Source organism: Sebastes fasciatus, chromosome 14 (genome assembly GCF_043250625.1).
Source record: "Sebastes fasciatus isolate fSebFas1 chromosome 14, fSebFas1.pri, whole genome shotgun sequence".
NCBI lineage: Eukaryota > Metazoa > Chordata > Actinopteri > Perciformes > Sebastidae > Sebastes > Sebastes fasciatus.
The window spans coordinates 17987827-18014089 of record NC_133808.1 but is presented as its reverse complement, the minus strand read 5'-3'; the positions used below and the strand labels follow the sequence as shown (position 1 = coordinate 18014089).

The window sequence follows — 26263 nt, the reverse complement described above, 5'->3', positions numbered from 1 at the left end:
CTCGGAAAGTGTAATTAAAAAAGCGTTATAGATTATTTTTATTGAAGCAATTAAACCAAAAAGCAAAAAGTAATTAAGTGTGGAGGTAATAATAGTGTTGGTCAACAGCATTTGTTTTGAGAGAGGGATTTGTCAGCCTCACCCCTCTAATGCAGCACAGACATCATTTAATTTACACTCTACGGTTTTATTACGTTAAACTGTTTTTTACTGTGTAACAATTATGTTTATAATGCCAGAAACTGAGCAGGATTTAATGAAATCATTATCATGTGTGATAATTGTGAGTAAATGCTCGATTTGAATTATCACCTCCCTCTATGCACAGAATTAATGAATCGTTACTATTCATACTACTGGTTTATAATTATGTTAAATTGGCCGTCTTATCAGCACTCAAAGACTTGGGATTATCAGCGTCTTGACTGTGTGGACTGTGCCAAATTCCTTGTGGATATACGCCTGTTCCCTGCACAAAGAAGAAAAGGAGAGATAATATTGGGAGGTTAAACTCCACAATTTCCTCTTAAAAGATGTAAGGAGAGCTATTGCACAAATGTGCTCGTGCTTTATGAGGGAAATCAGACAGACGGGTCTGTGGGGCATTAACATCCACTTGACTTTGAGTGCAGCCGATTTTACAAGCCCAACACATACATGTAGCTGACACATCAACTGTGTTGATCTCTGCAATTGTGTCAGGTAACTGAATTCAGATGATATGTTAATGCAGAGGGGAAATATGTTGCCCTAGTTAGCATATGGGCCACTTGCATTTCAGAAACTTATTATCATTCAGCCTGCACATTTCTGGAAATCACAGCAATAATCTAATTGTCAGGTAGGGGGGAAAAATTGCATCGTTTCAAACAGGGAGGTCAAAGATAATTTGGTGAGGGAAAAATGAGGGAAGATAGATTTATTTTTAAAGCAAATACACATGAATGAGGTTGTTAAAGGTTTTTCCTTTAACAGAAAGAATAGAAGAAAGAAATAAACTAAAGGAATGAATAAAATAAAAAACTGCTTCTTTGCTGGGATGTCTTAGAACACCTGTAAACATCTGTCTGTGTCAGATATGAAGCAAAAATCTTCTAAAGACGATTTACATTACATATTAAAAGCTTTATCGTATGCACAGGTAATCAGCTATATCTAGTACTAACTCCACGCCCCCCCACCCCCCGCCCACCACCATTATCACTTACATCTCCATCCCTGGTGTCACTTATGTGTAAGAAAAAGCAGTGATAATAACCCTTCACATATGTGTCCTTTGATTGCTCTATAAATACCCATGTAATCATGTCACATGATGGAAGAAGTTTAACATGCACTATGAGAAAAAAAAAAAAAAATGGAAAAACACAGAGAATCAGAGGAACATGAATGAAAGCGGAAGGTTGTGCTGCCGATTTCACACATCAGACTTTGAGCACAGTAGTTGTGGTTTTTCTTTTGTTCCGTCTGCTGTCATTGGGCATGCGAACAGCAGAGGGCAGCTTGAATACATAAATACAAACTAGAAGGGTGCATCTCTCAGTCATCAAAGACATGCACTCTTTTACATCCCAGCACACCGCTCAGCTCCTGTCTGACAGCCGGCTGGACCACAGAGAGCTGGGGGACTGTGATCAGCATCAACCCCATCACAATACCACACGGGGGACTCAGTGGAGGAAGTGGGGAATAAAGGAATTGTGGAGTGACAGGTAATTGACCAACACCGGCCAAGTAGCAGGTAATGTTTTGAAAGCCCCTGTGTCAATTTGTAAGTCACATAAAATCTTGAGCTCTCTCCCTGTCTTTTTTGTCTCTCTCTCCTGCAGGTTGCAAAGAGAGTTACAGCACCTTGCTGCTGCAGAACAAACCTCAAAGACAACACTCTATGCTGTTTTTATTGTTAAACCTGTGTTCTGCCATTGTCTGCCCTCCCTCCTGAGCTCTCTCTCTCTCTCTAGCCCTCTCTCTCTCTCTTTCACTGTGGCTCAAGATGAATCTGCCAGCATGTGCCCATGCTCTTCATCACTGTCAGGTGCCCCACGGTGGTCCTCCTCCTCTTTCTCAAACTGGGCACCAACCGCTGGCTGGAATTATTCCTCACCTCCAAAACTCTCCCCACTGTTTCTAAATAATTGTGGCTGTAGTAACCGAGGAGTGTTGCTCATCCATCTTTACCGCGCCGTGTGTGTGGAGTGTGCAGTGTTGTTTACTGAACCAGACAGAGAGCCTAATAAGCCACACAGTCGGTGTAAAGACACAACGTGTAGAATGCGGCGTAATGTGTTAGATTTATGGCATTGGTTTGGAGTGGTAGTTAGCGAGAAAGTCGCCAAATCGGCAACGCTGACAGCCCGTCTATTCAAGCCACGCCCCCAAAATTATCATTATGAACATAAACATATCATAATGAAGGTACACAATGAACATGGCTATTGTTAGTACTCACAGCTGTCAAGTTAGCAGCTTGTGGAAGACTCCAGTGCACGGGCAGAGTGAGCGCGGGCAGACAGGTAGGCAGGCCCATATGAAATGATTGGACAGGCTTATTACAATCCTGCGACAGCCACAGACAATAGACTGTATATACAGTAAGAAGTGGATGTAGTCATCCCATTGGTTTGTGGACTTCCGTTTTGAAGCCTCGAGTTCGACATTTTGGCCATCACCATCTTGTTTTTTTGCAACCAGAAGTGACACTAGAGGGTGGAGCCCAAGTACAATCGAACGCTGAATAAGACATTTTTAAGCAACGGAAATGTTACAATTAACGTTCATGAACTGAAAACACACTGTGAACAACTCCCAGACAGGACAACGCCGTGGTAGCAACCTGTCAATCACAAGGTAGCCACGCCCTAAAGCATCCCCTACTTAATGGTCTATTTGGCTCTAAATGGGACCATAATTTACTAAATGAACATCATGCTGTATTGACGAAGATTAGAAACTAGCGATTGAGACTATAAACTCATGTTTACAATGTTTACTGAGGTAATAAATCAAGTGAGAAGTAGGCTCATTTTCTCATTTTTTAATCAGACTACTTTTTGCAACCAGAGGAGTCGCCCCCTGCTGGCTGTTAGAAAGAATGCAAGTTTAAGGTACTTCTGTATTGGCTTCACTTTTCAGAGTCCGGAGGTTGCCCACTGCCACAGATGCCAGAATTTTTTTTTTTTTTTTTTTTGTCAGAGCATTTGATTTATTGATTTCTGTCGGGATGTAAAGAGAATTTCAACAAATATAATAACAAATGTTTTTTCAGGAACATTACCTACCCTAGCTTTAATTCAGTGTCAGTTAGGATTTTCATTCCTAATTAATTTAGCATTCATATCCTTTAAGATCGCACAGAATCATCCACATTCACTTTTGCAAATTTAAATCCACATTGTAGCAGCTCATTAGCAGATATTTGGCCAGCATTGGACTCGTTATAAAGGCCTGTTGATAGATAAGACAGTGTTTTTGTTTCACTTGACATGAGAATAACTGCTGATGTGTAATGTGTAATGAAGGCACAAATGGTAGCTGCACCATCTGTTGACAGGTTGGTGCCTGTAGTGTTTGTGAGTGTCAGGATGTGTCTGCTAGGTGGGGTGTTGGCTGTTAGGGTTTACAATGAGAGCGTGCTAAAGATACAACACTGTGTGCTCCGGCTTTATGTTTAAGCACACCTACACATGCTGTATCACGCTGCATGCTGCTGCTGTCGAACAAGGTGTGCAGCGATCTCTTTCCTCTGCGTCGGTTATCAGCAGACAATTAAAGAGGATGCATTAATTTGTTTTTCTTTGAGGTAATTAAGCTCTTCCGCATGAGTGATGTTGTCCTTATTGTCCCCTGCTTCATGCAAATGTGATTATCTTCCAATCCTTTGTTAGGTTTACTAAAATGCCTTTCGAGCGCATTCTGTTAAACGTTGAGAGAATACACAAAAAGATAAGTAGTTTTATTTTCACTTTTGGATAACGCTTAAAGAGCACAGAGGTTGTAAGTCACTTAAATAAGGAAAGCACCTGCAATGCAACTTGATTAGCGGTTAAATCAAATGACCTGCATTGTTAGACCTTTGGTTGATCCCTTGCGGAGCACATCAGCCAGGATTCTTTCCCTTTTCACAGTGAATTTCATTCCTCAACACAAATATGCACTTATTAAGTTCCCCAAGTTCAATTTGAAATGCTTTTGCAATTAACAAGTAAGCCAAGCTTTAAAATGTCACATTTATTGTATTTTCATATCTCTGAAATTCAGTCCTGAAACAGAATGATGTGTGTTTTATAGCAGTTATGATAAGAGGCTTACACAGTCAAAATCTCAATATAGATCATTTGACAAACGTCTTTGGTGGCCACTCGTTAAATTGGTTTCACCCGCATATTTGGGCCTTATTTAAAAGATATCTTTGAATAATGGTAAGCAGTTTAGCTCCTCTGAAAAGAGGAGGGTGATGCAAATGAACTCCATTTCACTCTGTTTTGTTTAATCTATAACATTGTAGGTTTTCCGCAGCCTTTTCTCAGAGAGTTTATAGCTTCTATATTCTCGCGTCGATTAATGCAGCTTAGGCATACCTATCTGGAATTTAAGTCAGTCTAATACTCCTCATTGCATATCAAGGACACAAGAGCGTATTATCTGATCATTCCTTGCATTCATTACATTAATGAATCAAATATGAATAAGTGTTCATCTTCAAAAAAAAGTTCATTACCATAAACATTAATATTAATGCCGTTATGTGGTGATGCTGAGCTACAATGTCTAATGACGTGTTTGCAAAAAGAAAAAGGAAACAAAATCTTTCTAATTGTTCTGTTAAATATGCGATTTTTGAAACAACACTTGTGGAAAACTAATATTCTTTTGCAAAAGCAAAACCTGCTCCATCATAATGAACTTACTATTTGCAGTCTGTCGCTGAGTTTCAGGCAGGTAAGATCTAAAAGGCATTGTCTGCTCTCTATTTGTTTGCTTCTCTCAGACACATCTGTTTGGAATAACAATGTACATCTGCTGAACATCGTTGGATTTAAAGCAGCTGCATTTTGCTCTGTGCATAGGAGTTTTTTTTGGCAAACAATAAAACACAAGTCTATGATGGAAAAATGAAAAAAAATTACATTATATTTCACTGACAATTAGCTACTTGGCACATTGAAATCCACTCACAATGATCATGCTGTATGCAGGCAATGCATAGTGCAGATATAACAACACATTATGGCACGCATCTCAACAATGTGCCCCAAATATTTTGAAAAGCTGTTGCTGTTGGTCACTTGTTTGGTACCAAACGCATCAGCGAGCTGGTTGTATTTTACCCCTACTGAAACGTTGGCTGTCAACAGAGCTCCTATCAAAAAGCAGCGGTACCATCCAGTGCCTAGAGCGCTCTGTCCTCTTTTTCAGCCAGACCGGTCTCTGGCAGCTGCACGCATGCACACTGGCCGAGGTCAAAGCTGTCACTTCAGAGGGCACTGTCAAATCTCAGCCAGCGCTGGATGATGTGGGAGTGCTCCCTACAATCACCCAGATGTTTCCAATCAGCTGGGCTTCTCCCATCCTCCTCACCCACTCTCGCCACCGTCTGAATTTGGAGTGCCACCATCAACCACTGGAAACATTTTATGAAAGAGACAGAAACGGAAAATCGTATTAATTGAAACCCTGTGCTGACATTTCCAATGATAATTTGCATTTTCATCCAACTCATCACCTTAGCTCTTGGTGCATTTCCATTCCTATTGAAAGGGGAAAAAATTTATAAAAATTTATAAAAAATAATTTATAAATAAAAGTACCGTGCAGATAATGAGCAGTATTTTTGTGAGCAAATTTGACTGTACTGTGTAACAAATTTTCAATTACACATTTAAAAAAAATGTTATTTTAAATTCTTTTTTTAGTGTCATGAGATATGACAATTTCAGGTAATTGGTTGATTCATGTGTCGGCATGAGTATCAGGTTATTGAATATGCGTTATCACATCTGTCCCAAATGTGTATAGGCTGGGACCTACTAAACTAATAGTAGGTTCACAAGGCTGTTATCACCTATTTATTATGGTGAGACAATGCTGGTGGAGCCTGGAGCACAGTAGGCGCAGAAGGCCTGTTAATAGGCATGTGCTTCATTATTGCTCTCAACTTTTTCTTTCCAAAACTTTGACAAAAAATGTATTTCCCATACAGCATTTATCAGAACAATATTTGATCATGTTGTACGTTCTGCCAATCATAGAGAAAATAAATATATAAAAACATATGCCTATTCAATAGCCCAATAACAGTCAAATCAGGTGCACTGTATGTGAGTTTTTATATTGTTTCCTATGTGTGTTACCAGTGTTAATCAGTGATAGTAACTTTACCTCTCGGCTCTATTTTCCTACAGCATGACTGATAACTAATTAGCTTGATCAATCCCATATGTTTTACAGCTAGCAGATCGTAGGAGCTGATACAGTAGGTGTATTGATTTTGCCTGTGTGTAAAACATAAGCATAACAGTAAATCTGTTATGATTTGACACTCCAGCAGAAACAGTACAAATCATGCATAATTGAAGCTATAAGCAGAATTTCGGGAATAGGACGCCTCAACGAGCCACTTCCCGTATTTCCTATAAATACCCGCCAAACCCACTCCTGTTCTGCACCCCTACCTCCCACCCCATTCTTCTCTCCTCATCTCTTCGTAGGGTCCCTGAGGGGGTCCCTCGTACCCCGGCGGATCCTCGATCGAAGCTCCCCAAACTGCATCCAACTAAGTGGACAAACCACAAGCATCATCTGTGTTTTCGTTCAATAAAATCGTACCTTGTTGGTGGTGTGGTCCTTGCTAGTGAATAACGGGACCAAGAAAGCCATCAGCAAGCGGAGATATTAGCAAATGGTTCAATACAACAAACAAAGCTGGTTATTTTTACATCTAAATGCGCTCAAGAATTCTTAAAAATAAAAAACGTCAAATTAAAATGCATAATTTCAATGACCAGTAACATTTGAATATCCCCACATCAATCATGTTTTGCCACTGTTTGCTAGCTAACATTCCCTTGGATGCATTGACACAAAACAGATCATTTTTGAAACAAAAAAGTGATGTGGGCGACAACCCTGCACCAGTCAAAGTGCCAAAGTGTGGTGAGAAAATATGACCCATAATTTAATTTTTTTTTTTAACAGCAAGAAGTGGGCCTTAAGGAGAACTATGACTCTTAGGTTCATACATTTTGAGTTTCTACTAGAACATGTTTACATGCTTTAATGTTAAAAAAAAACATTATTTTTCTCATCCCGTCTGTCTGAATACCTGTATTCACCCTCCGTCTGAAACACTCAGTTTTTGCACCCGTTTCTTTAAGATGAAAAAAAAGCCCAGTCTGCTCCGATTGGCTTGTGAGAAAGAAAAAAAAAAATAGGGTGCACCTTTGCAAAGGTAGTTCTCACGCTGTGGTTGATATATTCTAAGAGCCTGCATGTGACATAGGAAGGGGAGCAAAACCTTAATGGCTTGTTGAAGCACATGTTTTCTGATCCAGGCAGACAAACCTTAAAGTATGAGCAAATGGTGTGTATCATTTTGTTAGATTGTATGCTGCTTAGAGACCCATAAATTAAAATAGTTTAACCTTTCATAAAATTAGTAATGAATAATAGATGGAACAAAATCTTCGCCTACAAGAGCTGCATCACTGTGAACTCTAACTTGCCGTAAGATAAGTGGAAACACTTTAATACTTGTGTTGCAAAGAGTGGTGGACTAAGACTAGCTGACAACGCCACCTGGGGACTTGCACCCCAGGAAACACTAAACAAAACCTTGAATACGTTTCTGGTAGATGAGTAAGACACAGATTTGTTACTGATGAGGCAGAGACGCATTTGCAAAAGTCAAATTTTATTTTAATTAGTAAAGAAAAAGCACAACGATAAGACTGGAGCTGTAGGGAAAGGAAAGATGAAATATGGGGTGATTAAAATTGTTTATTTTAACAATTTCTAAAAAGGCCCAATATGAAATTTAAAATCTAATGCAACCTTAAAATAGTAGTCCAAAATTAAACTAAGTTGAGGCCACTGTTGGAGAGGCAGACAACACTTAATCACCTTGGGTGCATCACAGTGATCCTGACAGCAAAGCTACGGTGTAGTCCATTTGTGTCCCAGTGCTCTTAACTCACATGCAATAGGTGGAGGTACCTCACCATGGGTGCCTAGCCTCACAACAAAGTGACTTTCAGCTTCTGAAAGAAAATAAATAAATACAAGAATTAAACTAAACAGAATGAACACAAACAACCCAGTTAGTTAAAAGGCAAAATAACTCAAACCAAACTAATAAACTAGGACAAAAAGAACAAAATATACTGAAACAAATCTAAAGTATTTTAAAAGGGGCAAAACAATCAGTAAAACAGCGGCAGTGTTATTTTAAGTCAGCCAAAAATGAAATATTAACAAGGCTAATAATGCTGCATCACAAAACAAAAGGTAGCCTATGTGTCGCACAGTAGAAGCTAAAACCAAAAAAGCAAAGATCTCACTATAAACATGATTTAAAAGACAGACTACATCTTAAACTGTCAGTTTCACATACTTGCAGCAACATCAACACTACAACAGCATGCCAGGCAGAAACAAGAAGAGGTGCTTTATATAGCGGGCCTGATTAGTGGGTTGGTGGAGGAGGAGTCAGGTAAGGGGCTGCGTTCAAGAACTGCAGGCACTATTAAGGGAATCAAAAAAATGCACGTCACCACACTTGTAATGAGTAAGCAAATATTGCAGTGAGAATCCCAACAATGTGCCCCAAATATTCAGAAAAGCCGCTGCTCTTGGTCACGTTTTTGGTACCAACTGTATAAACAGGCTTGTTGTTGTATTTTACCCCGACTGAAACGTTAAATGCAGCAGTACCATCCAGTGCTCAGAGCTCCTGGCTCTGTCCTCTTTTGGTGGTTCAGATTCCAAAATATAGTTGTATTTATAAAAACACCACAACTGCTTGAGTCTAAGAAAAGCTGGTATTATTCCAGCAGAGGAGCAGTGGATGTTTTCTAGGTCTCTGGGTATATAATGAAGCTGCCACGTACGTGGGATTGTGAAGGCAACAGAACACAACGCACAGAGGGCGGTTGGGGTCCAACAGCAACAGGTTCATCCAGCCATGTGAGCATCAATATTGCACCAAAGAAGGTCAACTATTCCTGCTACATTTGATGGTCAGTGGCTCTGAAACTTTACACAAATCATTTTTTTAGTAGGCATTACCGCCCTGCTAAAAGCACATGCATTAAATGTGACGGATGGCATTATTAAATTGTGGATACTCGTACCTCAAGGAGCAAAAATGAATCATCCTTGACTTCACATCGGCACAACAGTGAGACAAGGCGTGCCTCAACCATCGAATGCAAATTACCACAATTTAGAGTGTTGTATTCAGCGGGAGACCATTGCTAAATGGTCAGACAAGCTAGTCACAGACATTAAAATAAATTATGTCTAATTTGAATTTTAGTCACGCTACATTAACTAATAGAAAGTTATTAACATTTCAAAAGACGGGAAAAAAAAGCTTTTGCCTGCAAAATTAACAGTGGCTGGGCTGACCTGTAAGCCATGCAGTCTGATCACTGTAATGACAGCGTAATGGCATATTTACATTAAAATCTGGGCAGCTAATATGGGATTCAGAATGGGAGGCTCAGTCAAGGATTATTTAGTCTGGCCTGCTGGCCTCTCGCTGAATGTTTCTTTCTTAACTTCAATACAAAGCAGAAAGTTCTCATTTCATGACTATTTATGTGGCTGGTCTCCGCCGCTTGCTTTCCCTCTCACCACCCTAATGTTCTCTTTAGTTCCAACCTTTTATCTTTCATCTCCTCTCTCTCTTCCCTCCTTGGTCTTTAAAGGCAATTATCATTTCACTTCAGAAATGTCAGAATCCTACACTTCAGTTGTATCTTGAGGAGCCTTGTTGGGATGAATGGAATTCTTCACCGACGAAGATGAGTGTCTCGCTCTCTTTCTCCCACCAACCCCTGAACCCTCTGATATTGCCAGTCTTTGAAACAACAGAAAGATTTCTCTGCATTTTAAATATTCCTAATTCATTTCTCCCTACTTTGATATTCTCCAAGAAACTGCCGTGTTATTTCAAGATATAGGATGTGTGAGTACAGAAGTGATAGGATCCCACTGGTGGAGAGGTTTTAGGTTTCATGTTTAATTGGTGTGAAAGCAGTGATGGAATGAAATTCTTGTGATATAGAATACATTTTGGATTTGGCCGAGCTGTGAATGCATGGTTGCAGTTAATGATTAATATGTCCGTTATTTTAACGTTCAATTTTTAGTAAAAAAAAAAAAAAGTCAGAAAATCCTCAAACCCAAATATATTCAATTTACTGTACAATCATTTTGAGAGGGAAATGTTTAGCATTTGTCTTTGATAAAGGACATTTACTCAAATATCAAAATTGGTAATAAATAATTTCCTGTCAGTAATCAGTTAATTGACCAATCACCCCTTAATACCACAGTTTGGTTATTACTTCTTAAAGCATCAACACCAAATAATAATAATAATAAAAATACAACAAATATAATCTAATGATGCACTGTACTGCCACGTTCGTCTCAAAAACAATATCACACAAAGAAAAGTAATAATACTTATAATTGACAATGACGTCAATAAATAGACAAAGACATAATTAGTGTTTCAGATTATTTATTAAACCAAACTGATTTATCCTACATGGTATACACCATTAATTTATATATATATATGTGAAGTTGGTAACACATATACAGTATTATAATCAATTAATAATTGATTTATAACACATTAATACATATGCTAATAAGCAGATATAAGGACAATTTAAGTTTCTGTCAATGTACTAACTCCTCATACAGTATGAAGGATCTCTTACTGTTGTGTAAACAGATAAACACTTGGTAGCGTGGCATAGTTGTAATCTTATAACTAATCTTATAATGGTCTTCAAGATTCCTGGACACATTTATAAACCTGTCTGTGAATGATTTGTACATGTGTATTTACGGTTAATGAATGTAAAGTTATGGATGCTTCATAGGGGTTCTCATTGTTAACAAATACATGAAAACACTCTTGAAAATGTCCTTATATTTGCTTGCAATAACATTATAGTGTATTATAAACCATTTATTAACCATTATTTTGTGTTTATATACTGCTTATTAATGCTAAATAGGGTGTATTAAAACCACTTTAAAGGTGCTTTGACTCGTCTGTCCTAACTTTACCTTATGATGAATTTTTCCAAGTGTCTTTTAGAAACAAATCTATTAATGCCACATGCACTCCCCATGACTGCTGGCTGTGAATATCGGACTCCGACGTCCTGCAGGTGGGAGCAGGTGATATGTGTTTAAAAATGCAAAATGACATCTAATGTTTAGCGTTGCTGCTTGTTTCCCAGACCCGGGCTGGACCTGACCATCTGCTCCCCTGGTCAGATGGAGCGACGCTTTTGGCAACGCTCAGAGCTGTTCCTTTGGCCTCCATCTCAAAGGACACCCAGTATTATCAGATTTCTCTTCCCTGGAAAAACGGAGACAGTGGCGCTATAAGAATAACAATATGCTTAGAAAAGGAAGGGGGTGGAGGAGAGAATGGGAGGGATGGAGGGAGTGGGGCAACAATAACAACAAGTTGTCTCACTAGCAGCCAGATACTGTCACATTACAGATGGAATCACTTCAGAAACGTGGAGAATTAATATCCTAATGAAGCTTGGAGTGGCCATTAGGTGTGTGTAATGTGGCTCCAGGGGGCTGGGATAGATGTCCAGCAGCTTTAGGCCCTTATTTGCGCGCAGTCACCTCAGCGGTTGCTTTTATTAGAGTAACATTAGAGGAAAAAGGGAAGATGCCACGGAAAGATAGCGTTTTATTACTCTGGCTCCCAGGGAGCCATGCTCTACCTGTCACAGGCACACAAAGCATGCTGTTTTAGTTTTAGTTTAGTTTTTACAGCTAAATATCTCTGTTACAAATGCCTCTGTCTGTGGAGCAACATTTGGGCTATTATCACCAAAGTGTTCCAGCGTTGTCTGGAGATGACTTATTTCAAACTGTGCGAGAGGATTTCTGTGCAGACAGCCGTGAATATAAATTTCATTCACATTTTCCATTCACATTAATATACTCCATTTCTCTCTTCTTTTCCCACATCGCTCTCTCTCTTTCTCTTTTGACAGGACTATTGCATGCCTCTGCTTTTTATCTCCTTACATTTTCGGGGGAATGAATTGCTCTCCTCCGTCACATGGGCTATGGCCGAGAATTCATTTTTAGTGGGTCAAATGTTTCAGAATGTCATCTTTGACAGGAACCAACCAGCACGATGAATACAAGGAAAGACACGGCCTGCTGATTTTTTTTTATTTATTTATTTTGTTTTTTCCATCACTGCATACACTTAAAGCATGGTAACCATGCAGTACACAAAGCACATGCAGGCAAAGTGTCTATGTAGGAATCAATATTGAATTAAAACTCACTCCCCGCTCATGAATAAAAAAACAAAAATGAAAAATGGTAAGGGGGCCGTTGGAGCTGCAGGACTCTGCAGTCAGCTAATGAAGGTTATGTTGCATGGCAGAATTCAGTAATTGCGCCGCACAAGTGAGGTATTAGACAGGATGTAGCTAATGGAAAACAATCACATTTAACATGGCTCCTTGGTTCTAGCTGTTCAATAAGTGAGCAGCAGGCTGGCTCACAGCAAACAGGAGGTGGGAGTGGAGTGGGTTGTGGGATGGGGGGGGGGGGTCCGCCCAGCACGGGGTTTTAATGTGATCGGACTATAACAGACAATCTATTTACAGTGTGCTCTGGGGAGCTAATAAACAAATGTTGAGTAATTTCAGCCAGCAGTAATTACCCTTGCAGCTGACAAGGAGAGTGTGATACTCTCTCCTTCACCTCCGGCTCGGTCCAGGAGGTGTGGGCTCTTCGGAGTGGTCCTCCTCTGCTCATATAGATGTGGCTGCTGGCCAGCAGTCAACCGCACAGGATCATTTACAGTACACTGCTCCTCTCTGTGCACCACGGTGTCAGACTCTCTACACCATTCTTCTGTTTTTGCTTTGGCAATAGCCAGACACAAATGATGAAGCCGGAGCATATAACAATTTGTAGTAAAATGCAGAGATTCACAACTAAGCGTTCAAATAATCCAATTAAACAGCAACTCAAGCAGCAGGTTACCAGCTTGAGCGGTAATTAACATTTGTACATGATTTCAGTGAGACTCCTCACTTCCTTTAGCCACATGCTATTGCACTCTAACCCTACTTATAAATCAGTGGAGGGAGAGAACAAATATTAAGTTTAGGAAGCAAACAAATTACTTTGCAGGTTAGACGGGCGAGAAGGCCAAAGGCGTCTTTATCCAGGGAGCTCAGTCTTGATCCTCCAGTTACGCTGAAATAGATTTTTATGCAAATATGTCTCTATCGATCGCTCTGCCTCGCTTTGATGGAACGGGATGGAGAGAACCGCATGTAATTAGATAGAGATAATCATTACAGAATAATCATTAACGGGACATGTTTACATCAGCGTGGAATCTGTTGCAACAGTTTGACTTAAATGTGCGGATAGATTATTGTTGTCACGCAGATTAAATGCATGATAATGTTCAGGGTTTTGTGTGGTAAACTGCGATATTTTTCTGTTGCAGATCATGCCTACAGTGCATTAGCCTCAGTCCCCTCTGTCTTTCTGGCCAGCATGGCACAAACAATGCCTCATATCAGATCCCCGCGTTCTCTCCAGAATAACAAGGAGGGAGTGGAGCGGTGACGTGAGGGGTCCAGTCTGAGGGGCTGACAGACGGATAGTGAGCCAGCCTGTCCCTTATCCTCAGACAGGCAGATGTCCCCTCTCCCCGCGTGGCCGGCTGCTGACCAGGGGAGAGCCAGGCGGCTGCTGAAATGAAGAAACTTGAGAGCTCCTCAGGGGGTGAGCTGGTCATTTGATGTCCAGCACAAGGGCAGGGTGTGATGCTGAATGAGCTGAGGGAGAGAGGCAGCCTCTGCAGTCTGTTACAAAGGCCCGGCCTGACGGGTAGGGAAGGAGGGGAAAAATACTGAGCACAGGCAGACTATTACTATATTTCATCTATTTTGTCAGAGAGGAAAAATGGTCGTGAAGCACATGTTCGTGTGGGGCAAACATTGGGACATTTCTTTAATCTGTTCACACCCAATACAATCTATTATTTCGAAATTATCATTATTAGCTTTTTATCAGCTTTGTTATGAGCAAGAATTGTCCATAATAACACTCTGGACAATGGAGGAGTGATACTGACACAATCTACAACTGAAGTCCCATTGAAATATGTGAAGTACAGTCACAATGGAGCTATGGCATCTTTCTTACCTGGCCTAGGTTCAGTCTTGCAGGCAGTGGAGAGCCCTTTGAAGGCTACAGAGAGGCTGAGATGAGAGGAAGCCCTGCCTGCAGAGGGATCAGCCATGTCGAAGTGCCAGCACCACAGTGCTGTAATTAATCGCCAGCGATGGCAGCCTCAGTCCTGCAGCCCCTGCTCAACTTCTCCCTTACGACAAAACCCGCGGTCAGGAGACGTTAGGCAACATTAACTGCTCGCATCATTTCCATTTTCTGAAAAGGGGGTGGTGGTGGTGGTGTGTGTGTGTCCCGGAGTGGGTCTGTAGATATAGGACTACCGTGGGGGCTCAGGCGAAGAGAGCGACAGTGCATAAGCCATGGCTATGTACCTTTCATCTTGGAGGAGATTTGGAGAGGTTTCAGACCGCAGAGACTTCTTAATTCTCACTAATTCATTTGCGTTCCAGATTCACTGGGCCCGGGATAACCTGAGAATGATAATGAACTCGCAAAGGGGAGTGCATGGTCCCTTGCCTTTGAATGTGCTCAGAATAGATTCAGATAATCTTTCCTTGTGAATCTTTCTGGAGGAGAAGAATCCCATTGTAGGAGTGATTGCCTGTCATGAGATGTCCTCCGAGTTGATCGTAACCCTAACTTTCTTTTTTTTTTTTTTTCGTTTTAAAACCACAAAAATGCAATATGGATGCATCCACAAAAAAAAAAAAAATAGATCTGTGCAAGTTTTCGATTTCAAAATCATACTTTATAATGAATATTTATTTGCAAGCTGCATGAATTCTCAATCAATAAATTCTACCCACCAGCTTATATAAAAGGTGTTTTGGTTTTTTTTCCTTCTTGGAAATCAAGCTTCATCCAAACAATATATTATCATTACAAATGAGGCAGCAGGCGATTTACATTTATGGATTGAAATGCCACATTTTCAATACCATAGGCTACACAAGCAAGTACATGTTTACATCCTAAAGGCAAGCAGTGCTCGCTGTCAAAAAGTGTTACCTTTATTTATTTACTTTTTTGGCAACATCAGCACTGAGATATTTTGACAGTACAGTTCTTTTAATGTTTGAGCAAAACATGCTTTAAAAAAAAAAATAAGGCTCATTCTGTGCACTCTTGACATTCACAACCAGCCGGCTGACAATGACTGGAGAGATTTTGAAGAGATTTATAGGTCTGCAGAGTTCTAAGGGATAGATTGCAAACTCTTGTGAGAAAAGGGAGGGAAAGCTGCCTTACTTCAGGGCCCGGTCTCATCTTTGGTCAAACAGAAGTGAGCTTAATTTGTGGGTCTGCCTGGGGAATTTCAAAGGAAAAAAGCTTTGAGTGACGCCAAGCTTGAGCTCCCTGATGTTAGTGAGATGAATGAAAGCAGGGTCTATAGGCTACGGGCCTTCTCACACTCCCACATTAACAGAGGTCTTTCAAGTTCTCATCAGGATAATTGTATGGGATGCAGTAAAACGCAAGACAGTGTTTTAGAGGAGCCATCAGTCTGATTAAGATTCACTTGTGTGATAATATGTACACACTTTAAGGTAATTATAAAGTAATAACACACAATATGTGTTTCCTGGTGTATAATAACATGTGGTTATAGAGTCACTTTAAACTAGGGCTGACACGTCTTAGACGATTAGTAGACTAATTGGTCGTTTTGGCCTCAGTCGACTAAGATTTCTTTAGTCAATTAGTCATTTTTCTATGCTTTTTTCATGCTGAATAACTTATTTCCAAGAGCACATCTCTGGTAAACACAAGATTTAAAGTGGTGCTTTTGTGTGATTCTTTGTGGAGAAACTCAGGTTTACAGATCTGTCCATTAAATCAACTAATCGATTATTTGACAAAATCGTTTGTCGACTAAGAATTTCTTTGGTCGAGAAACGCCCTACTTTTATATTATTTTACTACTATTACAAAGTCAGTTGTAGCATTATTTAATTACAAAAATATTACACTTTAATTTTCACTTTAATAAATGGTTTAGAACAGTGGTTGTAAGCAGATATATGGATACAAAGTGGTTATTAATGTACAATATGTCACCAATATAAATTCTTATGAAGACATATCTGTGTTTTAAATGTCATTCATTATCTGTTTATACACCAGCTTCCACTTTAGGGTGCGGAGTTATACACAAATACACAAATAAACAATTATATCAGCTATATATAGCGCATAATTAACAATATATAAGATGTTAATGTAGTGGTCATGAATGCTAAATAGGGGGACTTAAAGTAAAGTATTGCCCCAAACATCACATTCACACTCATTTTAATTAGTTTATACTTTCCCACCTTATGTAGAGAAACGATCTGGGTTCAAATATGGCAAAAAATGTGCTATTTACTCACAGTACTACGCTGTAATATCTAGTGGACTAAATAAAGGACAGCAGGTTCCTATTGCAGAAAATACAAGAATTCATTCTGTGCCTCTCGGTGTTTTTCAACAGAAGACTTACTGTGCTATTGTACTGTATGGAACAGGCTGGCCTTGATAGAATGACCTAACATTTTGACAGGACAAAATATAAAGCTGCTCTTTATTCTGTGGACAATTCGCCAGATGCAGGCATGGGAATGGCTTTAATCAATAGAAATGTGGGTGTACTGCATGATTTATTCCCGGCTTTGCTTTATGTACAAAGAAATCTTGGACATTGCTAGGAGTGCAAGCAATAATGGGGCCCACTCAATTTCCCCTGAAAGCTGGTGTTGTGATGGTTGTTGCCGCGAGTATTTACAAGTGCTATCTGATCAGCCTCAGAGGCTTCCCAACGAGACAGATGATTAGGTGCGGCAAACGAGCCTCATCACCGGCTGAAATTGATGACTCAATGCTGGATGACAGACAGCCCTATTTGTATTAAGATAAGGCGCTGACAGTTGTGTATCAATCAAAATTGAGTCATTATTGAGCATAAAGAAAAGCATTTGTAATATCATTAAATCCAGATATGCCTCTCTTCACATCTGGCAGGCAGCCATGCGTGTGAAGGGGGGGTTGAGGGACAGAAAGAGAGAGAGAGAAAGCAAGAAAAAAAAAACACTTGGGGCAATCATTCCTGGCAGTGCGCTGGCAGCTGCACTGTTTTTTTTTTTTTGTAATTTCAATATGTTTCTCTGTACCTCAAGCTTGGGTGCAATAACAGCTTACAGATTGCTTATGTCATCAAATTTTGACAAACTTCTCAATATGTTTTGACCTTCATCTTTAGCCATCTGCTTCCATCTACTCTTTCTTCTCCTTATCATTCCCTCAGTCTATATATTTTCACCCTGCTGTAATTGTGTACCCTAATGCTTGAAAGCTAGAATCAAATAATTCAAGACAACAGCAATCTATCGGTGCCTTCAAATGGAACTCATGAGCTCATGGTTACAACATGGGAAGTCATGTATATATAGGATATGCTTGGCGTTCAAGTGGTTAAGTCGTGAGAAAACCGCTGCTAAGCAACGGCAATATTAACGTTACTGTCGGCGTCTAGAAGCCACAGAGGCTAACAATTTAGCAAGTTAGGAAGCGGGTAAATATAACCTCTCTAGCTACGACTAAAATTGCGATATATTAAGTTATTATGCACCAAAAAATTCACTTGCATGGCCTCCGCCATTTCTGACAACGTCTACAATCATGTCACAACTCGTAATTTTGGAGCTTTCAGAAACTTTGAGGCCACTTTTGAGGATGTGAATACCACAAGAGTTCATATGGACTCTTCTCGTGAACACTGTTAACACGACCACATTCGAAGGCAGCATATAGTTATTAGTAGGCTACATGTATTAGCCATTATTTATCTTAATGCAATAACACATTTTTTGGCCACTTGGAGGCAGCAGGAACAAACTGTAAACACAACACTGACATATTATCACCTTTTAAGTTACGGCCAACTTGTTAGCATACATATATTTGTGTACTTATACATCCAACAGATACAGAACAACATTAACATTTATTTTGTTTTGTGTTTCTAGCCACCTGATGAGCTTAAGTTAAATATTCACTGTCTTTTAGCTCTGTTTTTGGTCTCCACCAACTCCTGAGGGAAATAACTGGCTCTAGATAAATGTTCTACTATGTTCACCAGCTAGTTGCTAACATTAGCTGTGTTTCACATATTTGTATGCACATTTTGAATTATCACAACAAAAGCTGTATGGAAACAGCAACATTTGATACAACTTCCTCAATTGCGGAGAAATGTTTTTAGGCTCGCTTGAGTTTTTTTTTGCCTTTGTCGAAAAAGAGTTGCGCTAAATCGGTTGTGGAAATGCTAAATAAATTCTGATGTAGCAAACATTTAACTCACATAACTGATCAGCTGCTTCCGCTGTCGGCGTCTTCTCTGATATTCCCATAATGTGCGAATGCTTGTCTTCGTCTCCGAACAAAATGAAACATGACCAATATAGCTGACATGAAAGAAAAATTAAAACTTGCCCAATTGAAACTAATTCCTGAAGACCTCTCAATCAAGCCAACTTGTTTTGTTTCCTCTTCTTCTTCTACTCTGTTTACTGGCGGATTCCAGCCAGACGTAGCCTATAGCGGCAACTTCTGACCAAACTACGCTGTAACGGTTATTCCCTCCAAACCGGTTGATGGCAACGCACCTATTTCGCTTTTTTTTGCAACATTTTAAAAGTTTGCTTAACATTTGCCTCAGATATTGAAAAGCTCCTTAGAGCTGAGGGAAACTGCAGAGTCAGGTGGTAATTCTTTGTGGGTTTGAGCGACCCCTTTCACACATACAATAAGTAGCCATGTGATCCATTGTTAACATAGAATATTTATTATAGCAGCTTTGATAACATCCCTTTAAAGGTGTCATTCAAATCACTCAATTCTTCAATATCTGTTCTCTTGTTCGCGGCTGTTGCATCACGTTCATCGTGTATGTTCTAGTTAGTCAGTTGTGTTATTCTGATGTGAGAAAACTATCTCTATACTCGAACAGATCAAAAGCATAATAGAGACCTCTTAAACAGTCCACCGACAACGTGGCATTAAGAAGTATCTTGTTCCGTGAGCCGGTGATCAGAGTAAACAACACGCTGGGTATAATATAGTCCCTCCACAGTTTGACATTTCCCTCTGATTTTCATATCTGTGCCTGAAATGACAGTCTGTGTAACATGTGGAGGCCTTAAAAATGCCACGGCTGATATGAAATCAATTTGCATTTCCCCGGTGCCTGGATAACATGGCCCTGTCAGAGGACCCTGCAGATCTGCTGGAGATAATGACGTTATAGAGGGCGGCTCGCACAGTGGAAAGGATGAAATTGAAAGAGTGACGTTCTGTGTTTCCCATGATTGCCTTGACTGGAGGATGTGTGGCTATCGGACATGTACTCCTCTGTCTTTGCTCCCCATTAGCTCCACTTGTTCCCAGACAGGGGTTAAGACGGACTAAAGAGATCCACCAGTTCGACCAGTCAAAGCCTCCGTGTTTCAGCGCTGGTATTTCAACAGTATAAATAAAGAAATTATAAAACTGTAATGAAGCTCATTAATTCCACCCTACTGGACATTGGACATTGGTTGACGGTCATTGGCAGAACATAAAAGAGCCAAATATTACAATTAATTTCATAATAGCAATTACGATATTATAAGAAAAATTAGATTTTTAGGTCACTTTTGATGTTATGCCTTAATTTGGACATTAATTAACACATTGATTGACTATTCAACAGCTTAAGAGAGAGACATCAATTAGAATGTGATATAGTTGATGGATAAAAGAAGAAATGAAAACAATAAAGACGCCCTTCATACCGACTGTTATCCCATTGACTTCACACTGTAACATTGGCCTGGTGTTACAGGAATTGTGATCCCATCATTATACTTTTCAAAGAAGACCACACAGTAATGGTAACTACATGCCACTTTGGCCACTTTGTGAAAATATGAAAAGGAATTATCGGAATGGTGGAGATCACACACAGGAGTGCACTGCGTTTCTAAAGCCATATTACAGTGCACAACCCAGAATTTGTCATAAAACTTAGGAAGTGGATAGTTGACGGCACTGACCTGAGGACATTTAGACGTGATCACGCTGGTGCAGGGGGCCAGCTTGTTATCGAGCTCAGTGTATGCCGGGAGAGAGGGACATCTCTCCCGCTGCTGCAACACTAATATACGCCGCTCTAACTACAGGTGATTCCAGCAGAGTTTTTCCTCACTTTGCCTATTTCGGGCTGTTGAATGTGAAAATGCTGACCTCTACACCCCCCGAGTCAGACAGCTTGCTCTCTCTGGCTAAAGAGAAAAAAGTTGTGAATACTGCGATACTCCGATTTCCTCTTAATTTTACCTGGACACAGAACATTTTATGTATGTAGCCAAATGTGGAAAAAATCATCACCACCATTATCCCAACGTAAAACTACAAGGAAAATACAAGTTTAGAGTTAAGACTCACAAAACAGCATCAAAAATTGAGGGAATAATTTGCAGAAGAATGTCAGGTGGGCATTTTAAGCCTACAACTAAAAAACAATCAGTTTTGGAATCAACTACATTTACTCGAGTAACGTACTTAAGTACAATTTTGTGGTACTTGTACTTGAATATTTCAACTCAATACTACTTTATACTTCCACCACACAACAATTATTTGTACTTTTTACTCCACTACATTTATTTCACAGCTATAGTTACTGGTTATACTTTGCAAATTATTTACATGTCAAATTTGATCACTTTACAAAATATGATGCATTGTTATATTTAAACTAGCCAACAGAATGTAACGTTGTTATTTGCTCCACTTTGACATATTTCAAATGCTGCTTACATGTAAATTCATAACATATATGACACATATAACACTGCATCATTGCTGCTGCCATTTTGCACGAGTGCATTTATTTTGGATACGTTCAGTACATTCTGTACTTTTACTCGAATAAAATTTAAAATTGCAGGAGTATTTTTATACTGTATTGCTACTTTAGTAAAGTAAAATATCTCAACACTACTTCTGAATACGACCACCACGGGAATCAATCGCCTATATTGTAGCCTATATGCATTCAAATACATAATAGTACCATTAATAATTGTAAAAAAATATTAAAATGATGTCATTGGGATGGGATTGCTAACTACATGTAGGCTGTGAAACCTCCGATATGGAGTCAGAATCACTGTAAATCACATTTTATCAATAAGAACAACCTTGCAGTGTTTCCAAGCGCTGGTTAAAAATATATAGGCTACATGAGGAAGATGTTCAATAACAGAAAATATTCAAAGCTTTATTTCATCACTTTTATGTATTTTTCTGTAGCTCTTGAGAAGTAAAAATGGTGACATCTTGGTAATTACAGCTGACGTTAAAGGTGCTCAATAATACGGAATACAGAGCATTTCTATTGCCTCCACATGGCTCTCAACATGGCTAGCAGCTAACGGTGCTAACAGCACTAAAAGTGCAAACAACGGCAACAGAGCTAACAGTGTTAACCTGCGGGGGTGGATATTACGCTTCTACAAGCTTCTACTGCGTTACGAGCTGTAACCGCCGTATGAGCGCAGTGCAGAGCGGCGACCATTAGCTAACCAGTGGGGCACAACAGAGACTCACATGCACTAAAATGCATGCGCGGCCGGCCCGGCTATGTGAACAAAGCACAAAAAAGCTCAGATTTCAACACAGGTAGACATTACTCCACCATATCTTTACATTGCATGTAGTTGTTTGCTGCTATGTTAATGCTCTGAATATCGTATATAGAACCTTTAAATTGTGGATGGCTGTAAAAGTGAATATTTAGGTCGGTTAAAATATTTGCAGAAAAACAGAGAAAATCATGCTGAAAACATTTACACACTAATCATATTCACGGGTCACAGTTTGACTTGTGAATATATATCTTTTCTTTGTTTCCATACATCTCATTATTTTTTCAAATCAAGACAAAATTGCTTTGAATGCCTGGGGATTAACAAGGTCACATCATAAGTATCTAAGAGTATATGGTGGGTTTGATGTCGCTGGGATTAGTAAAGTACAAAATGTGCTGTTTTTTCCACGTTATTACAATAAATACACATAAATACACTCTGTTTACACAAGTGGTCCACTGGGTCTGACGTCCACCCTTTGAAATACACTGCAGTACACCGAGATGTCCTGTGTATAATAAAGTAGTATACTCACAATATTATGAAGGAGACGGGCTGATAATGAGACCTACTGGCTCTAATCAACCTTGTAAAAGTCTGAAGAGGAGCAGAAATGTGTCCTCCGCACCAATAACAATTTTCAATTAATAAAAACATCATTTTGTCCAGTCCCCTAGGATGGGGATTCGGTATAACTTGAGGGCCTTCCCTCACATGGTGTGAACAAACCTTTAGGCTCTGTGGCTGTGTGAATGTGTGTGTGAGACACAGACAGTCTCTCTCAATTGTACTCACACACACACACACACACACATGGAAAGGAATTATACGTGTCTGTATGGTTTGTTAGCACTCAAGAGATAAAACTTTACATGTTGCTCCCAATTAGCACAGCAGTGACCGTGCACTGTCTCCTGTGCTCAGCTTCCCCTCTGAAGAGGGGCTATTTATGTGAAGACTCATGAGAATGTGAGAATTGAGGCGAGATATGGACTGTGTGAGATAGAGTGTGTGTGTGTGTGTGTGTGTTGTGAGGGTGAGAGAGAGGGAGTGAACGAAAGAGATAGAGAGAAAGAAGGGGAGAATTGAAATGGCTTAAGCATCCATTTTGAGTGGAGAGACAGGTCCTATTAACATTTAACAGCATTTGTGCAACTTGGTGCCGAGGTTATGATGCAAATGAGGAGGAATTAAAACTGGCCAGAGGTTTGTCATTGATGGATTGCAGTCTGGCAGTGCTCACACTTCCCAGTGTCCATCAGAAGCGATTACTGTGTAATTAAACCTTATTTCTGGACTCTCCAGTGCATAATTACTTTGTGAATGTAACCATCATCTAAAAGCTACAAAAATGCTTTACCATTTAGTCCAGCAGTCAGTTTTCCATGGGCTTGTGTCAGATATAGCCATCAGACACAGCAAAAGAACTGTCACTTTTAATAAGAGGCAGAAAAAATTAAATGAAACAGTATGCTTATTACAGAAAAATTAGGCTTTCAAGAGTCCTTTCTGTTATTTGCATAATTTATCCCCCCCCCTCCACCACTACCGCCACCCCCCCACCTCTCCCACATATACACACACACCGCAAGCTTTAGGCAATTTCCCTCACATTTAAATAGATTGCACATTTAAGGCTACTTAAGGAAAATTATCACTTTGCATATTTTAATTGTTATGAAGGAAGTGATTTGAGAGAGGTCTGTGGCTCATCCTCTTGAGCCATGCGGTTTGCGGAGCTGTCTGATTTCGGCTGCTCGGCGCTGCAGCTCCACAGATAACCTCCGAGTTCACACACATCCACTCCAGTTTCATCAGAATGCAAATGAAGCACAGAACACTGGGACAAGTGGATCTTTGATATTTACAAAATAGCCACTAATAACTTGAGTGTAATTTGTTTGACTCAACTTTATTTTCTCTCTTATCAGTCCTGATTTTTTTCTCCCCCCCCCCCCCTCCTCTCCTGGTCAAATGGCTCTTGTTTAAAAATTCATTGGAAAGAAACAAAGGGTGTGCTAGAATCTCAGAGGCAGCAGGATGTGGACTGTATATATCTATCTATATATATATATATATATATATATGTCGAGCTGCCTTTTATAACAGACATGCTGCTGTGGCACATGCCCAACATGTGAGTTGTTAAACATGAAAACAAAGCATGTGCATGCATATGCAGTTAGGTGTTTTGATCTGGATATCCAACAACAAACAGTCACTGTGAAAGGGAGCAACCTGCTAAAGGAACAACATTATGGAGAAGCTACATCATATTATGGAAAATGCATTCAGTGTCATCACATATATATGAATTTTCTAGATACCTCTTTGTACAGACTGAATTCATCATATAGCTTGTTGGATTAGTCTAACAAATAATGCACACGTGCAAAGCGCCCATTCATTTAGCATTGATTAGTATTTCTTGAACTTGTTTAAACAGACACAGGCTTCATTTATTATAATGTGACTTGATTTTAATAAAAAAATGTGTAAAAGTTTTTTCATTCAGAGATGAAAATGTCTTGAGTTAACTTGAATGAATTACTCCTGTTTCCTGCCAGCCAATGTTCTGCAGCATAATAGCCACGCTGAATAAGACGAGTGAACGTCCTCCAAGGACAGTTCTCCATGGGAGACCGCGATGTTTTAAGTGTTCTCGCCTTGACAAGCTTATCAATGCTTGTGTGTGTGAGGGAGAGTATTCAGACACTGACAGCGCACTGATAATATGAAATTACCTTTTTTCACACCTCTTAGTTTTTTGTAAATTAGTTCATTTTACTCCACATCATGTACGACTCTTTATTTAGAAAAGGCTCTATGGACATGAAAACATGTTTTATTTACAATTTTCAGTGCAAAGTATGGATGTTTCCCCATGACATAATACAGGTACAAAATGTATTTTTTTTCTTCTGTACAATCCAGTGTTTTTCACCCCGTGTTTAGAATCATGAAATATGTTAAAATGTGATGATAAACTGCACCCACAGATATTGACGTATATAAAAAAAGAGAATTACCAACACTGACACAGTATGCTGGGTCTTTTCTCATTCATGTTAATTGCACAGAAACTTCCCACGCATATAACACCTACTACTTAATGATGACATGAAAGAGGAATTTTAAGCATAGCTGTTCATTTCCTAATAAAAAAAACAGCCAGTATGGATTTACAAATTATTATGGATCATGAGAGGTGTATTGGTGGGAGGGAGTGCAGTAAAAAGTAAGCCTTAAAATCAGCCTCTGTAAACTGCTGCAAATTGAATTACTTTCACCATGTTGTCGTTGAACACCAGTGAAATAAAGAAATTAATGATTTAAGTTGTCATGGATCTATCACGGTCCTTCCAAGAAGAAATTGCTTGAAACGGAAATAGCACAGGCTTAAATCAATCACACCATTGCAAATTTAATCAAGTTAAGGTACAAAATGCATCCAGTTTTCAGAGAAAAAAAAAGAAAACATCTTTATTTAGTATTTCAATAACCTTTATGTACCTTGAAATTAAAATACATTTAAATCGACCGTACCGTAAGTATGGCAATACATACACACATATAAACATGTCTGTGGTGCATTTCTTGTATGTATGCTGTATATCATTAGCAAATGTACAATACGTACAGCTATGTGCAAGTTTATTCTCTGTACATGAATATGAAAAGTAAAAATGTTTCATATCTTAATGTTGTCCCCCTCATACTTGCATGTAGAACTGCAAGTGCACATACACACACGTTAACATGCGCACTACAACAATTCACAAAGGATTAAAGCAATTTGTTACTTTTAAGGAAATGAACTGCATTGGCGAGCTCGTAGGAGACCTACGCAGCCCGCAACAATCCAATGGAAATGTAAATAAACTGTACGTCAGTATTAGCAGGTTGACTTCATCTTTGCCCTCAAGGTGCCTCATTTTTTCTGTGACTTGCACTCGACAGTGTAAAGACAGTCTTTGTGAGGTAGACTGCTCAGATTCAAGGGCAAGCTTCTTTTTTTTTTTTGTTCATTTTTTTTTTTTTTTTTAACTCTTTTTTTTATCCACAAATGCATGACATTCAAAATGACAGGACATAAGTACTACATGTACAATATGTAGCAATGAGGTAGAAATGGTTATAAAGAATACCAG

At 39.4% G+C, this 26263-nt stretch overlaps 1 long non-coding RNA gene across 1 annotated transcript; it reads right to left on the bottom strand.

Moving 5' to 3' along the window:
* Positions 1–4246: 4246 nt before the first annotated feature.
* LOC141782308 (uncharacterized) lies at positions 4247–6863 on the bottom strand. The gene is made up of 3 exons (XR_012597096.1): positions 6826–6863; positions 5723–5747; positions 4247–5620 (listed from the first exon to the last, which is right to left on the bottom strand). It is a non-coding gene; the product is annotated as an uncharacterized LOC141782308 (long non-coding RNA).
* Positions 6864–26263: the final 19400 nt, after the last annotated feature.